We start from the raw sequence: 19,361 nt of genomic DNA, 5'->3' as shown, positions 1-19,361 counted from the left end.
GTTCCTCATAAAAGACTGATACTGAAACAGAAAATAGTGAGGATTGAAGGGAGAACCTGGATGTGGACCAGGAATTGACTTTAGGAAAGAAAGCAGCGGCTCCTCGTTAGAAGAGCGATGTCAGTGAAGGTCATTACTGAGCGGAGGGCCCTAGGGATCGATGCTTGGGACCGCACTGTTCCTAATCTGCACAAATGACTTGGAATCAAAAACCCAATGCAAACTAGTCATATTTGCAGATGATACTAAGCTTGGGGGAGATGGTAATTAAGCTGAAGAAAGCAGCCATGGGCCTGCAGGAGGATTTAGATAACACTTAGAAATAGGCAGAGCAGTGGCCGATGATAGTCAATACAGACAAGTCCAAGCAACAAGGTGATGCCAGGTTCAGTATGTTCACGGTAAGGATGCGATTGTTCCAAGTGTTGATTGGGCTGGAAACGATGGAAACTGCAGGCTCGAGCTGAATAGTGGAGACCATAGAATCATAGAAAGGTTACAGCATGGAAGGAGGCCATTCGGCCCATCGAGTCCGCGCCGGCTCCATGCAAGAGCAATCCGGCTAGTCCACTCCCCCGCCCTTTCCCCGAGATGATCTAATAGAAAGGCACGAGGGGCTGAATGGCCCACTCCTGTTCCTATGTGGAAAGGAGCTTTGCCTGACTACATTTGAGGATCAGGGAGTGCACCTGCAGATCTTTGTCCTGGTGGTTGTATGGAACAGAGTCCATATTAGGGCAGATTGTACATGGTCTGTATAAGGAGCGGGTTGATGAGCCAGATGTTCTTTTCCTGTTCCATTCTTTTTGATGTTCTTTTAAGACATGTTCATGCCTTCAGAGCCAGTGAAGGCTACGCGAGCAAAGTGCAAAGTGAGAACCGTTTGTCTGCACCATGTGGTTGAATGCCACCAGTACGTTTCCTGTGTCAGTTATCATCTTAATCTTAATACAGCCTAAAAAGTGTCAGGGGAAAAAATGGTGGGCGGCTGAGAACAACGAAAATAAAAGCTTTAAAATACGAGTATTATTCAGAAATGATCCAGTCTCTGTTCAGTTTAGCCCACGTGTCATCACCAAGCTTCCAGCAAGCGATCATTTTGGTGCATCGACACTGGTTTATTTGAGCGGAAGAAGCACATTGTGTTTCAGGAATGTGGGCGGAGATCATGGAATCATAGAATCATAGAATTATATAGCACAGAAGGAGGCCATTCTGTCCATCTTTCCTGTGTTGCCTCTTTGAAAGAGTTGTCCAATTAGCCCCATTCCCCTGCTCTTTCCCCATAGCCTTGCAAATTTTTCCCCTTCAAGTATTTATCCAATTCCCTTTTGAAAGTTATTATTGAATCTGCTTCCACCACCCTTTCAGGCAGTGCATTCCAGATCATAATAACTCGCTGCGTAAAAAAAATTCTCCTCATCTCCCCTCTGGTTCTTTTGCCAGTTATCTTAAATCTGTGTCCTCTGGTTGCTGACTCTCCTGCCACTGGAAACAGTTTCTCCTTATTTACTCTATCAAAACCCTTCATAATTATGAACACCTCTATTAAATCTCCCCTTCACCTTCTCTGCTCTAAGGAGAACCATCCCAGCACCTCTCGTCTCTCCACATAGAGATGAGCTGGAAGAAAGAAATTTTCCCCTCAATTTTCTCCCCATCTCTCCTGAAAGCTTTGGCCCCGAATTTCCATGGGCTGTGATCCTGGTGGGACTTATGCTGGGATCACACTCGCCAGTGCGAGCCAGCTCTGTACCTGCTGGAGAATGTAGGCTCAGGGGAGGGCACCTCATTAGCATGAGCTGGCAGGCGCCTGTGCCACTAGGGGTTCACCTCAGGCTCCCACCTGCCCCCAGCTGCTAGTAAATCCAGCCTCACAACCAGGTCCAGGAGTGGGGAAGTGTCAAGGGGTGAGAAAATTGTCCCCTGACGGGCTGCTTTGTAAGAAGGCCACAGTAAAAATTCACCTTCCACCTTCAGGGGTTTAGGCCACAATTCTGACCTGGACCACCCCACCAGTGTGGCTCACTTCCATCCTTCAGGAAGCAGGTCTGCCTCTTCTCACTTGGTTTAGCAGCTTCCAGTCTTACACCGGATCCCTGTGATGCCGAGGATATGGGGAACTTTCAACATAGGGAGACCCCACCCTTGGCCACAACCGCTCTGGCGCAGGTGCCCTTGTAAGGGGCAAGGCAGAGGTTTCACCCTTTACCAGGCCTGCAGAAGCCCCCATATAAGGCCCAACCCGGTGCATCCAGGTCCTGGCAGAGTTTGTGGCTGACCCGGTGAACTCTCAATGAAGTTACGGTGAGATCAGCTGGAATGGCCAATGAATTTCAGCCCCTTTAACTCCTCGCTGAGTACAGCCCTCCAGTGCCTCATCCAATGCTTAGTCTTTATGTGTGAAGCTACACAGTGAGTGTCACCAGGCTATTTTACTGTGATTTTCTCAAAGCTAAGCCTGATCCTGTCATCCCAAGTTAATTCGTTAACATTTGCACATTCCAGCAGAAGTCACTAGCAATAAGGCTGAGCAACCCTGGCTGTTTTCCCTCTTTAACCCAGAGTCCTGAAGCCAATTGTAGTGCAGTCTACCCCATGGGTGAGATCAGCTAACAGCACAGATCAGGAGTCAAACATGGGTCAGGAGTAAATTGCTCCCTGTACCATCTAAACAAACTTTACCACAACAGCACTCTTTATAAAGATGTCATTTATCCCATTTGCAAAGACAATTTTAGTTATCCAATGACTACAGTGATGTATAATCCCATGTTACGAGGTCATTCCCTTGGGATAACGGCTATGTAGAGAATGCTGCACAGAACCGGTGTGAGGTCACATTAATGAACCTGACTGCATATTATGAGTGGGTGCTGTGGTCCCAGGGGGACCTCTGATTATATAACTGTGGAAATGCCTTGGGACCTGTGTAATGTCCTGTGCAATGTCCTAAATGTACAAAGAAATGCTGGAGAATATCAGCAATCCCACTGAATAAGGATCATAGGGATACTCCCAGTGTTTTGAATTGGGCCAGATCCTGGGTGCTCATCTTGACCATGAGATCCACTTTTGGCGACTTGGTCCCAAGTATTGTGTTCCTATTCCCCAACCAAACTTTGGATAGTTCTGCCTATTGAACCACCTTGGGGAGTGAAGAAAGTGTACAGAAATCATCAGACTCTGTTCAAGGATTGGGCCTACTTTCGATAGGTAATAAATTGGTCAAGAGTACACATACACCTCTACTGTGGAATCAAGTGCACAATGAATCAACCTTTATTTTACATAGGGGTTTAAGCTAGGCAGATAAAGTCGCTATTCAGTAAAATGGTTCTAATGACAAGACCCACTCTGGGAGTGCAGTAGCCAGAGACAGCCCTTCTGAACAAAGATACAATCTCACCCTGGGTAAAAATGGGCTAGCTGACAAGGATCAATTCAGTCTTGTCAGTGAGCATGCTCGCTTGCAGTCAACAGACGTATGTGGTCCTGTGGATGGTCTAGCAGAACAGGCTCCTTACTGCATATTGTTCCCCTTGGGGCATTGGCTTCTTCCCACTTGGCCAGATAACCCTGATGATCTCATTCGGACCCCGATTCTATTTTAACCTCAAGTGGCGTACAGTGACGACCCCGCCTAGCGATCCTGCCGCATCATGGATCCAGGGCCAGAAGTGGCCCAGGTAAGTAAAGATTTTTAATGTTTTGAAGGTTTCTGTGTGGGCCAGGCAGAGCAGGACTGCTCGTTCAGGCCTCATGAAGAATCCTTGGGTCTCCCCTGCCCTGGATGTTCATTCCTCTTCACGCAACTTACAATCGCCTCAGAACCCCCCCCCCCGCAATCACTCACCTTATTCTGGGGACCGTTTTCTTGGGTCCCCTTCAATGACCTGCTGCTGTGCGATTTCCAGCTCCCGCCCGCTGGCCATCTCACCATTCCCACTGGATTCGGATGGGAATCCCAATTGAAAAAATTTAAATGAGGCCTGGGAGTTAAAACAACCTGAGCCTCTCGTTGGCACAGCCGTGCGAGCTCGTCGCTTTTCGCTCCTCTCCCACTCCGCAACCGAGTTAACAGCAGAGCTTATCTGGAAGTTTATTCACATTGATCATTGTGTGTAGAAGGATTTCCTGATATCTGTCCTAAATTTATCTTTTACTAGTTTGAACATGTGTCTTTTTGTCCTACTCTCAATTTAATTTACCTTTATCATCCGTTAACCATCTTACATACCTCTCTACAAGATCATCTCTCTTTTGCCTCCTTTCCACGCTGATAATTGGATAACCCCTGAAAACAGGCACGGAGAGTGCAGTGTGCGATTAACCCATGCCCGTTCATAACGATGCAGGCAGCACATTACATTCGCGCTGCCTGCTGTTTTAAATGATTGCTGCATGCAGCCAGCGCTACCGGAGCAGTTGATTGGCTGCGTACATCAGCTGGGGGCCCCGATATTGCGAGTGGCTTGCACTTCTTAAAGGCAGCCTGCACCTCTTGAAGGAGAGGCGCATTGTAGCTGCAAGAAGTGGTGGGAATCATTTCAAAACTGAATTTGTGCTGTGATACTTTGAAGAATGGCTGCGCCTGCGAGAGAGCATGCACCAAGGGTCTCTGATGATGCACTGGAGATCTTGGGTCAAGAGGTGGAGGGAAGGAGGGGTATCCTGCATCTGCAGGGGGCAGGAAGCCCTTCAGACATATGCTGAAGAGACAGCGGCAGGAAGTAGCGGAAGAGATAAATGCCAGGAGGCATAGCTCCAAGAACATCAATGCAGTGCAGGAAGAAGTTCAATGATTTAACATGAGTTGTCAAGGTAAGTGAGTTCAAGCTTCAAGTGGTATATCATATCAATTGCACCACTAGCCTCATCCACTGCTCAATTCACTACACCTCCATCACACACCTATCAACAATCTCTTTCAGTCAGTACTCAGCCATTCAAATCATATGATTTATCTCACCCTCACACACTTAGTATTGTTGCAAGGCTCACACCCACACACCAAGATGGTGGTCTACACACTTGCCTTCGGAAATGTGCGCGTGCATCCCGGACCCCATTTTCGATGCTTAGTTGGCCGCATAGCGCCTACAAAATGGGAGCTAAATGGCCCAATTTCACCCCCTAAATTTCCCCAGTTGTTTATCATAACTCAGACCTCTAACACGAGGCTGGTGGCTCTTCTCTGCACTGGCTGCAGCACTTGAATGTCTCCGTTGTGTCTTGATGATCAATAATTAAGGTGCAGATTGACCAGAGTGCTGTCCAGTTTGGTCACTACCTCCCCCAACTTCTATTTTGCCCACATCCTTCAACACTCTATTGGCCCTGTTGATTGCTGCTCTGCGTTGGTTGGACTTGTTGAATGACAAAGTCCCCAAGGTCCCTTTCAGCTTCATCCTTAGCTATTTCAACACCATTCATGGATGATGTGTGTGGCTTATTTTTCCGTCTTACTTTGCAATTGTCCGCCGTAAACGTCGTCTGCCATAGATCTCTGCATGTACTTCTTTTGTCCAACTCATTCAGTCATTTCTGAGCTGCTTCCTTCTGTCCCACTGCCCCTCCTATCAAACACGCAGGTTGGTCACCTCAATCTAGGCCCAGCACTCCAGTGCAGTACTGAGGGAGTGCAGCATTGTTGGAGGTGCCGTCTTTCGGGTGAGATGTAAAACTGAGGCCCCGTTTCCCAGTTCCAATGCTGCAGATGGACATTAATCATTACATGGCACGACTCAAAGAAGAGGAGGGAGTCTTTCCAGTAGGGTTGCCAACCCTCCAGGATTGTCCTGGTATCTCCAGGATTAAGATTATTTTCCAGGACACTGCTGCGAGCAAACGGGGAGAATAATCAGAGGGGCTTTATAAAAATGGCGATTTTTAATTTTCTTTGAACACTTTTGTATATTTGTTATAAAAATATCAGTCACAGGACTGACAGTCAAGAATCATCTAATTGGATAATGAAGAGTCTATTCACTTTCCGATTGGCCGTAGATTGGTGCTGATCATGAGGATGGACATGTTGGGTGACCAATGGGAGGAGTGTGGGGGTGGGGCAGTTGACGACAGGAGGTCATGTGATGAAACCTCCAGGAATATGTCCAACCAAGTTGCCTACCCAACTTCCCAGTGTCCTGGTCACCATTCCTCCATCAACGAAACACCACCAAAAAAACTGACCAACTGGTTATTCATCTCATTGCTGTTTGTGGAATCTTGCTCGACACAAAAGGGCAGCTGTGTTTTCCAACATAACAGTCACTTCAAAGTAATTGATTGCCTCTTGTTTCTTTTACTATTCACAGCGGAGGTGGTGACTCAGCACTTTTATACAATCGACAGATTTTTAATCTTCAAAAAAGGGGAAAAACAAGTGACACTTGGATTGTGAACAGATCAGCGAAACCATGACTTTCCCGACAGTTACTCTCTTACATGCAGCCTTCTCACCCCAGCTCACAGAGGCTGCTCTATCTCCTCAGGAACCAGTTCACAGAGTCACTGGACCCCTCTTCACATAGAGAGCAATTAACACATGTAATGAACCTCTGGACAGGGTAGTGGATGCTGTGATGGAAGGACTGTAGGTTCTTTCTGGAGGAATGAGCTGGAAACGGTATTTCTCATCAGTATCCGTCTTGTGTGATCTGGTGTAACTGGGAAATTAACTGTACAACTTCGCCCTCTTATGGCCACATTTGAGAATGACAAACCCTGCAGATCAGACAGCATTAAGGATGGTCCAAGGTTTGTACTGATTTAGCTAATCCCCACAGTAGAGGTGATACAACTGGCCTGACTGTTTCTGGGCTGGAGAAAAGACTGGGAAAAGTCAGACAGGATTGATTCCCAGTCCTAATCATTATCCTGTGACTTCCCATGGCTCAGTGGTAGCACTCTTGCCTCTGAGTTAGAAGGTTGTGGGTTTAAGCCCCATTCCTGAGCCTTGAGCACATAATCTAGGCTGACACTTCAGTGCAGTGCTGAGGGAGCGCCGCACTATCGGAGGTGCTGTCTTTTGGATGAGACGATAAACTGAGGCCCCGTCTACCCTCGTAAATGAACGTAAAAGATCCCATGGAACTATTTCAAAGAACAGTAGGGGAGTTCTCCCCCGGTGTCCTGGAAAATATTTATCTCTCAACCACCATCACTAAAACAGATTGGGCCAGAAATCGCTCCCGAAATAACAGAGCTCAACAGCACTTTCCGTTATTAGTGGCAAATTGAAGGAGCAAGTTCGCACGTTCGCACATGCGCAGTGAAACGCGGAAATCCGGAACTTGCTTCTAGTGGTTCGCCGACGATATGACAGCTTTGAATTAAAAGGGCCATCACACGCTGCAATCAGAGAAATCATTGAAAAAGTGCAAACTTGCTTATCTGCCCTGCTGGAAAGTAACTAATTACCCCACCAAACAGGTACGTTTAAAAATACCAGGTATAATCTAAGTTTTAACAGCCCGGTTAGTCTTAATGACTGTCAAACAACTAAAAATTAACTTTTAAAAATGTGGACTCTCATTACTCCTTATTTTAATAGTTTTTGGTCATTAAAATTTTTTTTTAAAATTAAAAACGTTTTTAAAACTTTTTTTTACTGTCTCTTTAATTTAGTTCAATTATTTCTTTGGCTTTTTATTAAAAGAATTTTAAATCTTTATTTACAATGACATATAGAATACTAACTTTAAATGAATGAAGTCTGTTTGCCTGCTTGAGCAATGCAGCCTGATTCTGTGAGCGTGACTTATCTTCCTGACAGATTTTGTGGGCGTGTCTTCTCCTCACAGACGGTTTCCAGCCGCGGCTACTCACGCTGCTCAGATAGCGCACATTTTTTTAAAGTTCAAATTCAAGCAATTCGATGCCACGGAGCCGGCAGTAAGAATTTTCGTTAATTTAATTCGCAGGAGCTGCGGTGAGCCTTTGCCTCGCCTCTCTGCGTGATTTCTGGCCCAATATCTGGTCATTACCTCGTTGCTGTTTGTGGGACCTTGCTGTGCGCAAATTAGCCGCCAGCGCCTTTAGAAAAGAGGGGGAGAGAAAACCAGCGGGGAAAATAACGAACCTTTCTTTGTAACACTCCCGTGTACCAAATGTTCTCAGTTATAGTGCAATAAATGGATCCCATTTACACCCCAACTCCGCGGAGTAGTATACCTGATATTCAGGAAGACATGGCAGAAATGGCGGGTCTTTTTACCCAAGTTTTCCAACGGATGTGAAACTGGTCTATGAATATTATGGTACTGGCAGATCTGCAGAGGAGAATGGGTCAGATCCCTAAGGAAATTTAAGAGGAGCCACAAGACAAAGAAGGCACTGTCTTCACGTTCCTTTCTAAACACAGGTGGCATTATTTACATATGACAAAGAAGATAGTATCCCTTTAAAAGGAACAGCAAGGCAAAAGGGGTCCTGATGACAAAGCTCCCTCTCTTTCCAGATCAGTATTTTTATTTTTGGAAAGGAGCAATTTTAACCCGCCAAGTCCCGTAAATCACAACCTTCTGGCTCTCCTCCCTCCACCAACCAAAACCAAAAAAAGATTTCCTTGGAGACTTTAAATGAAGACAGTGCCCCTTTAACTGGCAGCTCCGTTAGGTTCTGAAGGGTCATTTGCCGTGCTGCTGCCCACTCAGGTGGCCTGTTACGCACATGTGAATTTTTCTACTGAGACTCTCCTTTCATCCAACTGAAGGCAATAATAATGCTGCAGCCCCAAGTATTTCTCTACATTTCCCTCTTCCCACCTCCTTAATTCCCTGTGATTCTCGGCCTCGGTCTTGAACAAGCGATTGTCTGAGGCCAGTTCCTTTTTTTCGCAGCAGATTGTAGGAATTCCAGTTCTATTTTTACAGGCACTGCATGTTTATTGAACCGAGGTTTCTTCCCCTCAAACATGTAAATGTTTATAAAAAGGTCAGATCGGATGATTTGCCTCAGGCAGTGGTGGGGGGGGGGGGGCGGGGGGGTTGGTTGAGCACAGGAAATGAGACTGTAATTTGGAGTCCGAACTGGTTAGAATCAAAAAAAAGGATACAACTCTGTTAAGGGGGTAGTCTCGCCATCTGGGCCCCTGTTAAAGAGAAAGTCTTGGTGTTAGTCCCTCCCTTAAAGGGGAACTCCCTTTATCAATACATAAGTTTTATTTTTGTTTAAGGAGGGTGACAAATAGCTGGAATGGGTTTCCAGGAAAGACGATCGAGGCCAGGACACTAGATTAATTTCTGAGGAGTTGGTAAGTTTAATATCCTTGAAGGATGAGATCAAAAAGCCTTCTTAATCATCATGGGAAGAGCTGTGTGTAATTATTGTTAAGAAACTATCGCACACCAGTGATATGGTGATACATTTTATCGTGATTTGTGTGGTTGCTCATGTATTTGTGAAACACGTGATTAAAAGTTTGCCAAATATTTTTTGCTTGAAGACAGTCCCTTTAAAACCGAGAATCGCACCACCCAGGATGATTCCTCCTATAATTGTTCAGTCCTTCTCTGTGGAGAAGCAACTCAACACTGCATTGAGATTATCGTAACGCACAGATAAGAACAGCCTTCATGGTCGAATAGCCTGCTGCCATTACATTGCCTGGGCTCACACATGACGAATGGCTGCTTAGCTGAGGCACCAGGGGGCAGCACGCACCAGTGGAACTGTGTCCCAAAACTGCAAGCTGAGCTCCATTTAGACAGGTGGGGTTAACGGTGCCCGATGTTTGGAATAGGTTCTCGCGAGCAGCTCCCCATAACACGGCCTCTGTGGCCCCTGCTGCACCACCAGTGATGTAGAATGGAACTTCCCTACAGAGAGAGAAACACTCCCTGACCATCTCCTCTCATACCCCTTCCATGCTGAATTCTCATCCGGCTGGACATGGCCCGTACGGTGTGACTGAGTGCAAGTTACATGGAGCGGAAGTAAACATACTAAATAATAGATAGAAAACCAAGTAAAAAGCAGAGGAATAGCTGGGAAGGTGGGGTCAAACGGATAGGGAGTGGGATCAGTGATGGGAGTGAATGGACTAAGTACATCTTTCTTAAATGGCAGGGAATGGGGCAGCACAGTCCCTGGCTAGTTTGAACTGAGTTTCTGCTGGGAGTCATATTGAACCATGTCTGGACTCCTGAGAGCACAGTTTTTTTCAAACTGCCCAGTACAAGGGTACAAATACATACACGTCATAGTCTTCTAAGTTTCCCAAGTGGAACTAAATCCACCTGTGACTAAACATAAAGCAGGGTTTTCTGCACAACTCAGGTTTTTGTACCACATTTAAGGAGGAAGTCCCACCTCCATCGGACAAGGCCTGCAAATGGTTCCAATGGGGATGGTCTTCCAGAGAGGATGGAACCAAAAGGTGATGGACAGGTGGCCATCAGCTCTGAAAAGCTTTTGAAATGTGATTTATTGTTGCTTTTAAAAAGAGTCCCTCTTCATTCCACAAATGGACTTTCCCAGTGGATGCTTATTCTGACGTATTTGTGAATGAGGCAGAGTGTAAGGGTAGGTGAGAGTGATGGTATTTATGAATGAGGCAGAGTATAAGGGTAGGTAACAGTGGGGATATTTATGAATGAGCCAGAGCATAAGGATGCCTGAATGAATTTAAAACATTCAGCTTCAATCTTGCAAAGCATTGTTTATATATTTCCACACACAAAGACTGATCCAGTCTACACTTATTAGGGTTGTACACCCTGCAGGAATACATTATTGTACAAAAGCTGATTGGTACAGAAAATGCTGTTTGCAGTATCACAGCTGCATGTGGTGCCGAGTGTAACATACTGCTGCGGCTTAACTCGAGTGGATTGAGAATAGTATTAGTCTGGCTCGGATACTGCAGCAGAGAAGTGCTTTCTCCTTTCTACATCACTGGCACATTTTCCAAGACGGATTTATTTAACGACAGCTTCCAAGGGAAAAGAAAGAGAGAGCGAGCTGTATTTCTTTAGCTCCTTATCATATCTCACAAACATTGTGAAGAGCTTCACATGTCATGCTTTTGAGATGCAGTGACTGTTCTGTAGACAATTTGCACACAGTAAGATCCCATAAACAGCAGTTGAAGGAACAACCAGTTAATCTGTTTTGAGTGGTGTTGGTTAAGGGACAAATATTGGCCAAATACCAGGAAAATTAAATTTAAGGAAACATTTCCCGGATTACTTTCAGTTTTTTACTTCAGGATTACAGCAATTCATGAAAAATCTTAGTACAGTAATCGTAATAACTAATGCCTCCATGTGATGAGACATACAAGTAAATGGGGAAAAAACAGGCATGTGTTTAAAGCTAGAGCTTTGAGGGCCTATTTTCTGAATGTGGAGCTTTACGTGCCAAGAATGCATGTCGGAAAATTTTGAACACTCTCCCTGCAATTTTCTATCCACGGACTCTGTGTTGGGAGCAGATATACTCAAAAAAAATCATCGCGTTCCTGCCCATCTTATGTTTTAGAAGTTTCCAGACACTTCCCCCAAAACCAAGACTGTGCGGGAAAACTAAAAAACAAAGAGGAGACAGCCCCACCGTGCGGGGAGGTGGGGTGTTGATTGACGAGTGACAATTAATCGGACGGAACATTTTCGAAGAAAGTGCTCAGCCCCATGATGTTGCCGTTTTATGTAGGATGTTTGGAGGCAGGGTTTCCTGTAGAAGGTGATGTTCGACTCTACCTCCACAAGCCCAGGTCAGGAGGGGGTGGGTGGTGAGACCAGAACTTCCCAAGACACTGAGTTAGTGGAGGCTCCCATTCACTCTGTGACTATCTTCCCCAGAGAAAAGCATCTGCGAAACGTCAGTGATTGCACCAGTCGTCTGAACACTCACATTGATACATTCCAAAGTCAAAATCACGGAAGTTTTTACTGACATCCTATTGTCAGAGTGAGATAATTGTAACCACTCGGTCCAAGCCGTTCTTTCTCCTGACATCCTGTCCTCCTGTTTCTACAATTTCTACTGTGTAACATTTATCTTCAGCTCTCCCACAAGGTCCAGACCTTGACAAAATAAAGTCTTTGACCTTTGCCCAGTGCCCTCGCTTTAAGTTCCATTTATAACGGAGTCTGTTTTCTTGACGTGGCGAGGGTTAGGTTTCTGATAGATTCCAGGAGTTTCTCAAATTGCAAGTGACCCAGTGATGAGTTTACTCGCAGGCACCGTCAAGGGCACCAGCAACAGTTACCTTGAGGCTGGCTTCTCTCATAGTCATTGTCCATTCAATTGGGTGTTCTGAGAGCCAAGGGCAGGCTCCACTCTGTTGTCCAATACATTAGCCACTAGCCACATGTGGCTAATTGGGAATCCAGGTGTGGCTAATCACATTTTTGATTAGTAAAGAGAAGGGGATTGATGACAACAGATTTGAAAGGTAGGTGACAGTACTTGAGTAGAGGGAACCATTTACAACGTCAGCTATCATGCGGGCCACGAAGGGAAGTTGTGGGAGGGGGGCAGCAGTTTAGTGGGAATAGGGTCAAGAGAGCAGGGGGTGAGTCTCATGGACAAGATGAGTTCGGAGAGGCCATTAGGGGAGATAGGAGAGAAGCTGGAGAAAGACACGGGTTCAGGGCTAGGGCAGGGGGAAACCTTGGGGGTTCCTAAAAACCTAGATAGTGCACTGAGATAAGCTGTGTCTGATAAATTCATGCCCGAATTCTAAACTTTGCTGAAAGTTTCACACTGAATGGTGGTAGATGTTTGTTTAGTAAAAATGAGCGTGAAGTACATTTACCTGTATTGCATGTAAGGGGTTTTCCACTAACTTTTAGCATGTGGCTAAAATGGTGTTGCTGTAGCCACACCTGTGGAGAGTCAATGATTCAATTGGACTAACTGGTGTAGGGGGGTGATGCCATTGGGGAGGGGGTTGTTGCCAACCAGTAGCTATGAATAACAGGAATAACATTGCCATGTTAAATAAATTTAGCATTTATACCGGTGAGACTGTGGGGTAAAACTGGCAATTAAACCCATTTCACCACGGGAGGTGGCTTTACATGGCACACATTATTTCAAGGTTGAATCTATATGAACAGTGTCCAGTCGCGTGTGGTTTTTCCCAGATTTGTTCGCAGCCCACTCAGAGGCACCAACTCCCACTAAAGTTGTGGAATTAAAGCTCTCAAATATATGCTGGGACCATCCTAATTGAGAGGCTCAAGAGGGTAACAGAGGCTCAAAATGGTGGGTTTCCATGAGGTAAAAATAATGGATAAAATTAACAATGTTTATGACAATGTTATTCTTCAAAGATGGAAGGAGTATTTTGTACAGAAAGTGCTGAAGATAACACATCGCTTGCCATGCCAGTATCCAGTTTTGTGTTGTTTTTACACAGATTCAACTGTTGCTTTTCTTGAATTTGGGAGTCAGCTCCTTTGTCGGTGATGTCACCAGCTAAAGTGACAGCACTCTTGAAGAGGTCAAAATGGTCATCGATGAAGATGAGGAACTGCATAGAGCCAATGACAATCTCTTAAAGGGCTCTTGTTCACCATAAGATGGTCAATGTCTATTCTTCATGACCCAGTGCCTCTGACCTTCGAGGAAGCTGCTGGCCTCTTGGGATGAATCTGTGGACTTGTTGATTTCGATCTGTGACTTCTCCACTGTTTTCATCCTTCTTCTATTGAAGGCAGTTACTCTTGCTGGTGTATAGGCAGCCTGCTAGTACCTTTCCCAAGTGGCAGCCAGTGTTGATAGGCTATTCAACCATGGGGGCATCATGGTTGCGCCCGATCCAATCCACAGACATGCACTTTCCAGCAGGGGTCATTACATAAAGCTTAGGTGCAAAAACCATGGCTGATTTCTCCTCCCTAGCCTAGGGATACTGAGGCTAATTATATTCCTCCCACCACTGAGATTGGCTAACTCAGCACAAGCCAGGAATCAAATCTGGGACCTCCTTGGCCTGGGTTCCTCAATTCCACACCACATGGTACATTGAACTATGGAGCCATTGAGGGAGTCCCAGACTTTTATTACCCTATCTTGACTTCCACACAATAAGACCAGGATTCTGCATCTTATTGAATGAAACTGAAAACGTAAAAATCTACTGCTCTGAATTTGCGTTGAATATTGAGAAAATGGGGGCAATTTTAAACTAACCCGCCCGTCGGGAAATAGTTGTAAAACCCACGTTCCACCCGGTCCCATGAGAGTTCGGTTAATATTACTCCTGGCTCCACTTGCACTTCAGAGCTATCATAAGGAGAGGTCATTGTGAAGGAGTCAATGAAATAAGATAGGCAGTTTAAAATGCCTGGAGTTTGCCTTTAAAAGAACACTGAACAGGCGAATGTGGTACTTTAAATATTGTAAAGATTAGTTTCCCACTAGGGAAGGAGAAGAGGAATCATGTGGTTATCTCAGGAAGTTTGTATTCATGCTGGGTGCCTCGCCCTATTTTCTCCATTGCCACCGCTGCACATAAAGAAGCCAAGTTTGACTTTAGCCCATTAAACCGCTTGATTTATGGTTCCAACTGTGCAAAGTAAGCATTGTGCCACTGTGCTTTGCCAAAACCAGACAATACTGGAAGTGGGATGCTTTGGGTATTTAGCACTGGATTGAAGATGTCAGTACTGGGAAATGGGAACATTTTCCCACTGTACATCTTTGTCAGCACTCCCAGGTCAGTGTAGGTTGGATGCAAGGTAAAGACTCCTTCACATTGTCTTGACAACATGTCTCAATTGAACCTCAGATAGGTCACCGCCCCACCCCGCCCCCCCGGTCTCTGCATCAGTGCAATATTTTCATTCTCCACGTCAGCCTTTTTTGGGGCCTTTCCGAGAGAGAGTTATAATTTAGTGCTGAAATGTGGGCACATTTTGACTCAGGATCAATAGCCACGAGGAACGGCCAAAAGTCACCTGATATCGAACCCTTTCAGCCAACTCTGCCAATGGCTCAGTGGGTTAATTCAATCAGTAGCTGAGTCATACAGTCTAAAAAGTTCCCAGATCCAAACCCTCGTCTGTGCTGCATTAGGTGATTTCAGGCTAAACCAAACATTAAGAATCTTGGTGTCATGTTTGACCCTGAGCTTAGTTTCAGACCCTATATCCCTTCCAACACAAAAAATGCTCACTTCTACTTTCACAACCATGACTGCCTCTGCCCCTATCTCTGCCCAACCCCTGGTGAAGCCCTCACACATGCCATTGTCACCTCCAACTCTATCTTTGTTGGCCTCCAGCTTGTGCAACATTCTGTCACGCATCCTGTCCTGCACTAAGTACTGCTCATCCATCACACCAGTCCTCCCTAACTTACGTTGACTCCACACCACAAATTTAAATCCATTGTCCTCATCTTTAAATCCTTCCATGGCTTTGACCTACCCTATCTCTTCTCCAGCCAATATATCCCCCCTCAAAACACACTATTCCTCTGACTTTAGTGTGTCCCACCATTCCTGCCTCCATGGTGGCAGAGTCCTACACTCTGGAATTCTCTCCCTACGTCTCTCCACTTCCCCTTCCTCCTGTACAAATCTCCTCAAAACCTATTTCTTCGACCAAGCTTTTGGTCACCTCTTCCAATCCATCCCTTTCTGGCTCAGTGTCCGTTTTTCCTTATGCCTCTTGGTGAATTGCCTTGGGCTGTTCCTTACATTAAAGGCGCTATATAATTGCAAGCTGCTGTTGTTTTTGAAGTAGTGGCAGAGGTGCCAAAGTTGATCCTGGAGGAGGTGCAACGCACAGTCACCAGAATGATCTCGGGGCTAAAAGGGTTAAATTATGAGGACAGGTTGCATAGACTAAGCTTGTATTCCCTCGAGTATAGAAGATTAAGGAGTGAGGTGTTTAAGATGATTAAAAGATTTGAAAGGGTAGATAGAGAGAAACTATTTCCTCTGGTGGGGGGAGTCCAAAACAAGCGGGCATAACCTTAAAATTAAAGCTCAGCCATTCAGGGGTGATGTCAGGAAGCACTTCTTCACACAATGGGCAGTGGAAATCTGGAAAACTCTCTTCCCCGAAAAGCTGTTGAGGTTAGGGGTAAATTGAAAATGTCAAAACTGATAGATTTTTGTAAGGTAAGGGTATTAAGAGATATGGAACCAAGATGGGTAAATGAGTTAAGATACAGATCAGCCACGGTCTAATGGCAGAACAGGCTCGAAGGGCTGAATGGCCTACTCCTATTCCCATATTAATATGATCTCAGCACCCCTTGGCAGAAGAAAAACAAAACCCTTGCAAAGGCTTAGATTTGGATGTAGGGCCCAGAAGTGAAAGGTGGGGCATTATAACATTAAATCAATATGATGTTACTATGAAAGAAAAATGTGGACTTAAAACTCCAGGGCCCGGACAACTTCTAGATTTTACAGAATCGATTCTCCCGTTTCATGAGCAGCAAATAAGGAAATCTCCCTGATTGGGAGCAGCCCTGGGCTGGCTGTGCGGTGAGATTGTCAGCTGCCTTTAAATTGTCTCCAGATGAGGAGAGTATGCTGTTTGCTGGCTGAAATTCACTGAGACACCCAAAACCTCAACAGAGCAGAATTCTCAAACTGGGACACTTCGGAAAGATGTGCAAACAAGGAAAACCACTGAGGGGAGAAAAAGATCACATGCCAGTTAAAATTTTACTCTTTCATTTGCATGTAAAGTTATTCATATCAGGAATATAAGGAATTTTAGGATCAGTGAAGTCCATTGGGCTCAACAAGCAGATTCCTTTGTTTAACATTACAGATAAAGTAGACTATGGAACTCCCTATGATTATAAGACATGACTTCCGATAGTAAGCGCCCATTGCATAATGGGCATGGGGGTGGGGGAGGTGGGGGGAGGATATCTCTGTAACCTCCTCCAGCCTTACAACCCTCCGAGATCTCTGCGCTCCTCCAGTTCTTGCCTCTTGCACATCCCCGATTTTAATTGCTCTACCATTGACGGCCGTGCCTTTAGCTGCCTAGGCTCTAAGCTCTGGAATTGCCTCCCTAAACCTCTCCGCCTCTCTCTCCTCCTTTAAGACACTCCTTAAAACCTACCTCTTTGACCAAGCTTTTGGTCACCTGTCCAAATATTCCTGATGCGGCTCAGTGTCACATTTTGTTTGATAATCGCTCCTGTGATGCTTTACTACGTTAAAGGCGTTATATAAATTCAAGTTATTGTTGTTGTTCAGTAGGTCGTAAATCTGAACCCCACCTGATTCTAATCTCGCGATACTTTCTTGCAAACTTTACAAATGTGTGATGTAACCTCTCACGCAAACCATGCGAGAGGCTAATCAATGCACTGATACATTTCAGGGGAAACTAGATAAACACATGAGGGAGAATGGAATAGAAGGATATGCTGATAGGGTGAGATGAAGAGGGGTGGGAGGAGGCTCGTGTGGAACATAAACGCTGGCATAGACCAGATGGGCCAAATGGCCTGTTTCTGTGCTGTAGATGCTGTGTAATTCTATGCAAAGGGGCAAATCTCAATGTTTTGACAGTATTGTGAGCCCATTTAAAATGAGTTTTGAGAGTTAAATTCTGAGACGGAGTTGTACTATCTTTACTGCCCCAGTAGGAGTTAATTTATTGCTGCTTTTTGGAGTAGTTTTGCTGCATTTTTATAGCCGACTTCCTTTTTGCTTTGGTGAGCTGTTTTTTTGGCATTTTTTAATGTTTTCAATCCTAGTCCTTTTCCCAACAGCCTATTGGCTGCCAGCTGAAAAATCTGTTTGCAGCAACTGCATCTCTGAAGAAAGGTTTATTTCTCTGGGGCTCAGAGATTTAGACGAGGAAGCAAAGTATCCAAGACGGATGAGACACAGATGCAGTTCCACCTGAGGCGACCTGTCTTCATCTACCCATACCCCAGGAGCCTGGTCTACAGGCACAGGAGGCACACCTGAGGAGGTCTGAGGTACTTCACCTCTGGAGACCCTTATAGAACGCTTAAAGGAACAGTGTTCGTTAGGGCTCCCTTGTAACCGAGGTGACATGCCTATATACAGTGCATCATGCAGCCGTTATTACTTAGTGAATGAGTGAGTGAAGAAGAAAAGGACAATACTGGCTATGAGCATCATAAAAGCCTCCGAGCTCTCCCTTCCTGCTCCTTCCATCGTCTCTCGGCCTTTTCTTCTCTCCTCCATTCTTCAACCGCAAAGAAATATATTGCAGTTTTCCTTTAAATGCAAGCAGCGGGCCTTTAAAAGCTGCTGCTGCGACAGAAATCCGCCTCTCCCATCAGCACGCTCATGGTACCTGGTCCATTGAGCACAGGGAGCGTGATGACTTTATTTAAACGTGCTGACCTTGGGATTTCTGGCGGAGTCAGCAGGCAGTGCACGGGGTCAAATTCAGTACAGTTGAGTCCAGAAATTCTACCCTATAGTTTATTTGGATTTTTAGCAAGCTTTTGATAAAGTGCCACATAAAAGAATTCTAATAAAACTGAAAACCTTGAAAATTGAGGCTAGAAAATGGGACTGGATAAGAAGTTAGCCTGGATTTTTTCTTGTGTTCCTCCTCCTTTCTGCCAGTTTTCCCTCTTCCTCCTAATCCTGGAGATATTGACTGTCTTCGCAGGCACTGGTTGTCCTCTGGTATCTTGCTTTCGTGGCCGTTCTTCATGCATGAACCTAGACAGTGAGGGTCAGTAAGCTGTTTAACCTTGAGGGGCATCACAGCCAGACTGACGCTTTCTTCACCCCATGTCTACACACGCCCACTTCCAGTGTAGGATAGCAATCGGGAGTAGGAACACTGTCCAATTTTCCCCTCCTTAACCCAGGGGCCACTGAACCGATTGTAGCACCACTATTGCCAGCCCAGCTGGTTAACTCAACACAGTGATAGAACTGGAGGCCTAACTAGTCTGTGAGGTTCGATTATACGCAGGGTAAATTCACCGAACCATCATAGGGGCCAAATGACCTTCATTGGTAACTTATTCCGCTTTGTGTAATAAAATGTTACTCCTGACTTTTCCTTTCACTCCTAATCTCCTCATTTTTAATTTGTTGCCCCTAGTAACGACCCTTCACCTTGAGCTAATTTCCTTTTCAGAAGTGTCAGCAGTTATTAAAAAAATACTTTCCTCCTCTTATCTCTGCACTGCTGAAGCCATTAACTCATGCTCGGCTTTGGTTCTCTCTGATACCTCGCCCAAAGGGCCACCCTTTATGGGTGAGCCTATTTAGTGAGTGCAGTAGGATTATTCTGGTCATGGTACCCAGCACACCTGAGCCCAATGCTGTCCTCACTCACTGTCCACACACTTCACTGCGGCAGTCGCAAGATGGCGATCAGAATTCTGAGCCACTGGGGGCACTGCTCAGTACAAACATTTTCGTTCTGCGA

The sequence above is a fragment of the Heptranchias perlo genome, chromosome 25 (genome assembly GCF_035084215.1).
Source record: "Heptranchias perlo isolate sHepPer1 chromosome 25, sHepPer1.hap1, whole genome shotgun sequence".
In the NCBI taxonomy this organism is placed as follows: Eukaryota; Metazoa; Chordata; class Chondrichthyes; order Hexanchiformes; family Hexanchidae; genus Heptranchias; species Heptranchias perlo.
This window is presented reverse-complemented; position numbering follows the sequence as displayed.